Here is a 9,279-nt window from a genome sequence, read left to right on the forward strand (position 1 = left end):
GTACTTTCTGTACTCTTCCAGGCTATCTGTGGTAATGAGTTTTTTGTGACTACCATAAGTTCTGTTTTTAGGTTTAATCATCCCTGCATTTTCCTAGACAATGATGGGGGTCTAGATTTGACAGTATCTTCCTTATTTTTGGAGGGGACATGTCTGCTTTGCCCCAAGGATCTGACTTTCTGATGTCTCCCACTGGCTTACTACTGACTTATTCTTCAGCGGTCCTGTCCAATCCACCTCAGCCAAATCCTTTTCATAGAGTCATATTTTATGAAATTTGCCTTTCCTCAGTTAAAAATTTTTACTCCTGATTTATCTTTGTAATTTTCCATAATAATACTAAATCTAACCAATATGGTCACCCACTATCACTTTACTCACTGGCCTTTCTTCATTTCCCAAAACTAGATCGAGAATGGCATTTCTTCCATTTGGGCTTGTCACATACTGTTTAAAATAAAATCCTGGATTGAGTACATGACTTTTTCACCCTTAATGCCCCTTATATTTTTTGAAACCCAGTTGATATTGGGATAGTTAAAGTAGAATAATCAAATCCTTACAGTACAGAAGTGGCTATTCAGCCCATCAAGTCCACACCAACCTTTCCAAAGAACATCCCACCCATACCCACCCTCTACACTATGCCTATAACCCTGCATTTCCCTGACTAATCAACCTAGCCTATATATCCCTGTACACCATAGACAATTTTAGAATGGCAAATCCACCTAAACCGTGCATCCTTTGGACTGTTGGAGGAAATCTGGGGGAAACCCATGCAGACATGGGGAGAATGTACAAACTCCACATAATCACCCAAGGCTGGAAATGAACCTGGGTCCCTGACGCTGTGAGGTGGCAGTGCTAATCATTGAGCCACTGTGCCGCTTGTCTCCTATTATTGCCCTCTTATTCCTACGGGCAGAAATTTGTCTACATATATTTCTTCTATCTCCCTCTCACTGTTTGAGAGTCTATTGTTGAGAGACTCCTAGTAGCATGATTGCCCCGTTATGATTCCTAAACTCAATCTATAAAGCCTATTTAGTATGCCATCCATTCTCACAACTGTAATTGATTCTTCAACTGACACGCTACCCATAACTCCTTTTCTGTCACCCATTTTATCCTTTCTGAAAAATCTATATTAAATTGCCAATTCTGTCTCCTTTAGCCAGCTACCTGTTATAGCAACAACACTGTGCTGCCATGTATCTATATTTGCCGCTAGTTTATCAGCTTTCTTTATAATACTCTTTGTATTGAAGTATAAACGGCTTAAACACACCAATTTCCTTTGCTGGATGTTTCTTAATCTTCATTCCATTGTCTTTCTCAATCGTTGACTACATCACTAACTAATGTTCTACCTCCTGTTTTGTGATATGAATCTGACCCAAGTCTGCAAGAGGTAGTTTTCTGCTGAGGTGGGTTAGAGTTAACCCCTTTGTTTTATATATTAAAAAAATCAAATTTCTTCCTATTTAGAGTTTGACTGATACTTTACTGATACAACATTCCATGAGCTTCGCACAGGAATTTGCCAGACTTTACAACTGTAGTTTTATTTTCCTTTAGAAACAAAAAAAACTGCACATACTGGAATCCAAGGTAGACGAATTGGAGACTGGAAGTGATTTCCTTGAATTTAAGGAGCAGTAATTACTGTATTATATGCTATTGCATTGTTTTTGAAATGCGGAGAAAAAAAAGTCAAAAGAACAGGGCGGCACGGTGGCACAGTGGTTAGCACTGCTGCCTCACAGCGCCAGGGACCTGGGTTCAATTCCCGCCTCAGGCGACTGACTGTGTGGAGTTTGCACATTCTCCCTGTGTCTGCGTGGGTTTCCTCCGGGTGCTCCGGTTTCCTCCCACAGTCCAAAGATGTGCGGATCAGGTGAATTGGCCATGCTAAATTGCCCGTAGTGTAAGGTAAGGGGTATGTGTAGGGGTAGGGGTATGGGTGGGTTGCGCTTCAGCGGGTCGGTGTGGACTTGTTGGGCCGAAGGGCCTGTTTCCACACTGTAAGTAATCTAATCTAATCTAATCTAAGTAATCTAATCTAAAAGTAATCTAATCTAAACAGCAGTTTTAAAAGTGAGAAGAACAGACAAAGGAAGCAGATGGTGAGGTCAGTGCAGGAGAGAGAGAGAGAGAGAAAGAAACTCACATTGCTAACTGACAGCATTAGCAGTTACGGCCTTTGTTGTTGAATTCATGTATCGCTGGACATCGGAGTGCATCTGGGAAAATTTAAAAAACAGTGAAATTCACAACTAGTCTTGGAGGAACCTGTTTGGGAAGGGTCACATCACAGAAACAAATAAGTGGATTTTAAGCGCAGCCTTAAAACAAGTTTGCAATAGTGAGTAGGGTGGGTTCTTTCTTGATTATATGTTTTATTGAGCTATGTCTCTTGATTAAACTTAAAATATAAGCCATAAGTATTAATTTAACCTTGAGCAGTGTTTTGTAGAGGAATAAGACATTGGTATTTTCTGGGTCTGTAGATTGAAAGAAGCAAAAATGGCCCTTAGTAGAGTGATATGCTCTTCTTGTCGGATGTGGGAGTTTAGGGAGAGTTTACGTGTTACTGAGGATTATATCTGCAATAAATGCCATTGGTTGCAAATCCTATCAGATCAAATGGATTAGTTGGAGAGGCAGTTAGAGGCAATGAGGAATTCATAAGAGCAAGAGAATGTGATGGATAGAAGTTATAAGAAGGGGGAAAAGATACAGTCACATAGATGGGTTAATTCCAGGAAAGGTAAGAGAGGTAGGCAGATAGTGCAGGAGTTCTCTGTGCTATCCACATTTCAAACAAGTATGCTGTTTTGGAAAATGTATGGGATGATGGACACTCAGGGGTATGTAGCACAAACAGCCAAGTTTCTGGTATTGAGTCTGGCTCTAATGTACTGAGAGGTACATCGGGTTCCAAGCAATCGATTGCGTTAGGGGCCTCTCTAGTACAGATAGACGTTTCTGTGGCCAGCAGCAAAAAATCAGAATGGTGTGTTGCTTCCCTGGTGCCAGGATCAAGGATGTCTCAGAAAGGGTGCAGAATGTTCTCAAAGGAGAGAGGGACCAGCAGGAGGTCATTGTACATATTGGAACCAAGACATAGAAAGGGAAAAGATTGAGATTCTGAAGGGAGATTACAGAAAGTTAGACAGGAATTTAAAAAGGAGGTCCTCAAGAGTAGTAATATCTGGATTACTCCCAGTGCTATGAGCTATTGAGGCAGGAATAGGAGTGTAGAGCAGATGAATGCGTGGCTGAGGAGCTGGTGTATGGGAGAAGGATTCACATTTTTGGATCATTGGAAGCTGTTTTGGGGTAGAAGTGACCTGCATACGAAGGATGGATTGCATCTAAATTGGAAATGGACTAAACTACTGGCAGGGAGATTTGCTAGAGCTGCTTGGGAGGATTTAAACTAGTCAGGTGGGGCGGGGGAACACAGTTGAGAACAAAGGCAAGTCAAACAGTCAGGGCAGGCAGGGACAAAGCAGAAAAAAGGTAGGACTGATAAATTAGACTGCATTTATTTCAATGCAAGAAGCCTAACAGGGAATGCAGATGAACTCAGGGCATGGTTAGCAACATGGGATTGGGATATCAGAGCAATTAGAGAAACATGGCTCAGGGATGGGCAGGAATGGCAGCTTCATTTTCCAGGATACAAATTCTACAGGAAGGATAGAAAGGGAGACAAGAGAGGAGAGGGAGTGGCGTTTTGATAAGGGATAGCATTACAGCTGGACTGAGGGAGGATATTCCCGTAAATACATCGAGAGAAGTTATTTGGTTGGGACTAAGAAATAAAAAAGGGATGATCACCTTATTGGGATTGTATTATAGACCCCCTAACAGTCAGAGGGAAATTGAGAAACAAACTTGTAAGGAGATCTCAGTTATCTGCAAGAATAATAGAGTGGTTATGGTAGGGGATTTTAACTTTCCAAACATAGACTGGGACTGCCATAGTGTGAAGGGTTTAAATGGAGAGGAACTTGTTAAGTGTGTATAAGAAAATGTTCTGATTCAGTATGTGGATGTACCTACTAGAGAAGGTGCAAAACCTGAGTTGAAAAATGTGGTGCTGGAAAAACACAGCAGGCCAGGCAGCATCCGAGGAGCAGGAGAATCGACGTTTTGGGCATAAGCCCTTCTTCAGGAATGACTAAAGAAATTGAGGGTCTGGTTAAGAAAAAGAAGGAAACATATGTCAGGTATAGACAGGATAGATCGAGTGAATCCTTAGAAGAGTATAAAAGCAGTAGGAGTATACTTAAGAGAGAAATCAGGTGGGCAAGAAGCGGACATAAGATAGCTTTGGCAAATAGAGTTAAGGACAATCCAAAGGATTTTTACAAATACATTAAGGACAAAGGATAACTAGGGAGAGAATAGGGCCTCTCAAAGATCAGCAAGGCGGCCTTTGTGAGGAGCCGCAGGAGATGGGGCAGATACTAAACGAGTATTTTGCATCAGTATTTACTGTGGAAAAGGACATGGAAGGTATAGAATGTAGGGAAATAGGTGGTGACATCTTGAAAAATGTCCATATTACAGAGGAGGAAGTGCTGATGTCTTGAAATGCATAAGAGTGAATAAATCCCCAGGAGCTGATCAGGTGTACCCTAGAACTCTGTGGGAAGCTAGGGAAGTGATTGCTGGACTCTTACTCAGATATTTGTATCATCGATAGTCACAGGTGAGGTGCCGGAAGACTGGGGGTTGGCAAACGTGGTGCCACTGTTTAAGAAAAGTAGTAAGGACAAGCTAGGGAACTATAGACCAGTGAGACTGATGTCGGTAGTGGGCAAGTTGTTGGAGGGAATTGTCACGGGATCCATTACTTCTTCATGAAAAGACTCTATTCCTCTGTGGAATTTTACCTGATTATATTATATTGTATAAGATTAAGCTTAACAACAATGATGCTATTAACTCGTTAAGTGTCATGGGATCCGTCTACTTCTTCATGAAAAGACTCGATTCCTCTGTGGAATTTTACCTGATTATATTATATTGTATAAGATTAAGCTTAACAGCAATGATGCTATTAACTCGTTAAGTGTCATGGGATCTGTCTACTTCTTCATGAAAAGACTCAATTCTTCTGTGGAATTTTACCTGATTATATTAGATTGTAGCAACAATGATACTATTAACTCTTTATTGTATTTTAGCCTAGCAACAATTAAGTATAACTATGACTATGTGGCAACTGCTCTCTACCAGCTACTTATCAGCTACTTATTGTTTTCTCAGCTAATTAAGTGTTTAACGCGACCTTTAAACAATGCTGACCGAGGCACAGTTTGAGATTCCAGTTCTTTAAACAAATGATGTAATTGCTTAACTTAGACTGTAAGGGATATAAAAGCAGAGCTAAAACAGACAGAACTCACTCTTGTCTTGAAACACAGATAATGAGTCACCCAACCATCCTCTGAACCACCAGGCTTGCAGAAAAGACACATTTGTGCAAAATACGGACCGATCGGATGAAACATACGGACGGCTAAGAGCTTGCTGAAATACGCCTGCCTAAAAGATTCTCGGTTGAGGCACTGCATTCTAGCCTGAAGAAGATACAATCTGAACCAACTAGCTGATACACGCTAGTCTATGAAGATCCCATTTGGGACACTCAGGTATTAAGCTCTGCTTTTATCCTAGGTATCTTTTAAGAACATTCAAAAAGGCTGTAACGATTGTGATTAACTGAAAACATCTGATTGTGAGTATTCAACTTATTATATTGATAAATTTCTATTATATTTTACACCACACACTTCGTATTCGCCGAACCTTTATTTGATAAGATATGTTTACCTTTGTGTTGGTATGTTAAGTCTAGAACTTAGCTGAGAAGGCATTAGGATTGACTTAAAGTGAATCCCTCTCACTCCTAGGTGAAAGGATAAACTGAAGGGACCTAGAGACCTGCGATAAACCCAGCCGAGTTTGTAGCTATCAGGACCATACAGTCAATAGGGACCACTGGTAAACTTGACAGGTAACGGCCTCAGGTATATGCCCGAGGTACTGTAGTTTAATCCGGTAGTAACCCATACCTATTGAGGATATCCACCTGAATAACATAACAATTGGCGCCCAACGTGGGGCTCGAGAGATTGCACTATCTTGAACCTCACGGCGTAAATATTATCTTTGTCACCAAATAAACTCCTTCTGTAGGGATATAGCGAATAGTACAAAAAATAAAAGCCCCTCAAAAAGAAAAAGAAAATGGCCAATATACCTGCCTGTTATTTTAGAAATGATTGGGCAGAAATAGTCGCAGCAGGAAACGACAATATAGTCTCCCCACCTAACCTAAGAGGTCAGGAGGTAAGACTGAGGGCAGATGAGTCAGTCCTAGAAGGACTAAACAGACTCAATGGAGAACCTATAGCAGCAAGACTCCGATACAGGTTCAGAATAGAATATGTAGATGGAACTCACCATCACTATGATGGATGCATACCAGCAGATGGAACTGGAAACCCCCTAGAACCAGCCCACCAGCATACCGCTGGCGTTCTACCAGCTCAACATACGGTAACAGTAATTAGAAGAGAAACAGACCTAAGGGGAAGAGAAGTACCGCTAGTACCAGGCATGTCAGAACATGCCTGGGCAGAAGATATAGCTCAGCAAATTATAGTGGCAGCAGACAGAGTGCTCCAAATACCCCAACTAAATAGAGTAGCAGCACAAGTCCTAGTGGCGCAACATGCTGTAGAAAAAGCCCGATGGCTAATCAATAATCCCAGGCCCGGACAAGCCGGACAAGCACCACAACCGGTAGCAGCCCGCCGTGTGTACGGTGATCCCTCACTGAAGAATTTTAAAATCTGCTTCCTAGACTTTCCCTCAGATGACAGAGCAGCAATAAAATATATAATTCAACATTTCGAAAAACTAAAAGCCTTCTTGGAAGGACTAACCCCCCAAGAAAATTCAGATTTATTTAAAGCCCTGGATTGTCCTGCTTTAGATCAGGAACCGCACACCACCATAAATCTAGTTACCATACTCCATGAAGCCCACAACCGGGTATATGGAACCCAAAGAGCAGAAGCAGCCAACAAGATATTCAAAACACTCCTGGAATCAGGGAGAACAATGCTCCAGGTAGCACAATCCGCTGAAGATCTAGAAATAAACTATGTCCAAGTCAGGTCGCAATTATTCAGACAATTCCAGAATGAAGGCCATGCAAACAGGCTCAGGGAAGCCACAAACAGAGCACTAGGACAGGGACAAAACCCATGGCAAGTATTCAGACAAGAATTAATCAACTTAGGAGAAGTCCTCAATCTATCCCTAGATAGAATAGGAAAACAAAATCCCCACGGACCTCAACCAGAAGCCAAGGAAATGAAATCAGAAAAACCTAAATCAGAAACCCAGAAATCCAAGGCGCAAGGACGCCAACAAAACCAAAGGAAACCATGGACATACCGACCCCAATATGAACCATTGGTTCAGGTAGTGGAAAAAGTCCAACCCAGAAACCAGGGACCTCCCCGACAGCAGCTACCTCCTAGACCAATTCCAGGAGTAAGCCCAAACTATTTAGGGAGAAACCCCATTCCGAATTATCAAGACCCAAGAGCTAGAGGGGGATACCAACCTCCACTACAGCCAGCCCAGCAACCACAACAACCTCGGGAATATAGGCCACCCCAACAAAATTTTAGACCTAGGCCTCCAAATGGACAAGTTCAACAAGAACGATACAACCTGAGACCCAGAAACAGTCAGGGACAAGCAATAACCTCTGGATCAGCCAGAGTGCAAACACAAGGGGACGAAAGGAATACAGAAGGGCAAAGAATCCACCAGACAGGGATGGTGAGAAAACCCAGACAGACAGCAGCAGAACCATGCTACCCTCAAGAACAAGGAAAAATAGAGGGGTATAAACCCCACAGACAGCAATGGCTCACAATAATGCTAGACACAGGGGCAGAAATGTCATTAATGGACAAAAGTTTGGCAGAAAAACTAAACATACCAAAAGTAGGAACAGAACCTTATCAGGGCATAGGAGCACCTGTAAAATGGGCAGATGTAGGAAAAATCAAATTAATCCTAAAAAATGGAAAACAAATAGAGACTAAAGCTCTAATTATAGAAGGTCTAAAAGACCAGGGAGAACCAGTAATATTAGGATGGGAAGACATTAAAGGACACAAACTACTAGAACAAACAGAAGACAAAAGAACAGAAGACTTAAAAGAAATTTTAGATAAAGAAAGCAACCCCAAAATCAGAGCAAAAATAAAACACCTAGTGCAAACTCACTGGGAAATCTGGCAAAAGGACTCATACCATTGCGGTAATCTAAACATTGATCCCACTCCCACAGGAATGGGACACTTCAAAATCAAAAAGAAGTATGGCATCAACAAACCAGAGATAGCTAGGGAAATCCAAAAAGTCATAGAAAGACTTGAGGAACAGGGAGTCCTAATAGAAAAAGGATCCCCATACAATACACCCATAATTGGAATACCAAAGCCTGATAAGCCAGGAAAGTACAGACTTGTCTGTGACTACCGAGACTTGAATTCAGGATCAGTGCCCTTCTCGTCATACTTTAAAGGAGCTCAGACTACATTGAATACCTTAAGAAGGGAGAAATATAAAACTACCCTAGACTTATCAAATGGATTTTGGAGTCATCCAATCCCAAAAGAAGAGTGGCCATATACAGCCATAACAGACACCCTAGGGAGACAATTAGTTTGGACCAGACTCCCTCAGGGATACCTAAACAGCCCAGTAATATTTTCTGCAGAAATCAGAAAAACAGTACAAAACTTAGCTCCGCCAGGACAAATAGAATGCTATGTAGATGATATTTATATCACTCATGGTGACCTAGAAGAACATTTTGCCTGCCTACATAGAATAATGGAACACCTGTACCATAAGGGATATATAATTGGACTAGCAAAATCCCAGATCGCCAGAGAAAATGTAAAATACTTAGGAGTGGAACTAACCAATGAAGGAAAAGGACTAACTGAAGAATACAGTGAAAAAATAGCTGATATTCAACCTCCTACCAAAATTAAAGAATTACAAGCAATATTAGGCCTATGTAACTATGCCAGAGACTTTGTCCCAGGATATGCAGAAATATCTAAACCCCTGTACAAAAAACTAACCGAGAAAGTATTCTCATGGACTGAAGAGGATCAAAATAACCTAAATGAACTAATCAACCAATTAAATAAAGCAGAA

The sequence above is a fragment of the Hemiscyllium ocellatum genome, chromosome 30 (genome assembly GCF_020745735.1).
Source record: "Hemiscyllium ocellatum isolate sHemOce1 chromosome 30, sHemOce1.pat.X.cur, whole genome shotgun sequence".
Taxonomy (NCBI): domain Eukaryota; kingdom Metazoa; phylum Chordata; class Chondrichthyes; order Orectolobiformes; family Hemiscylliidae; genus Hemiscyllium; species Hemiscyllium ocellatum.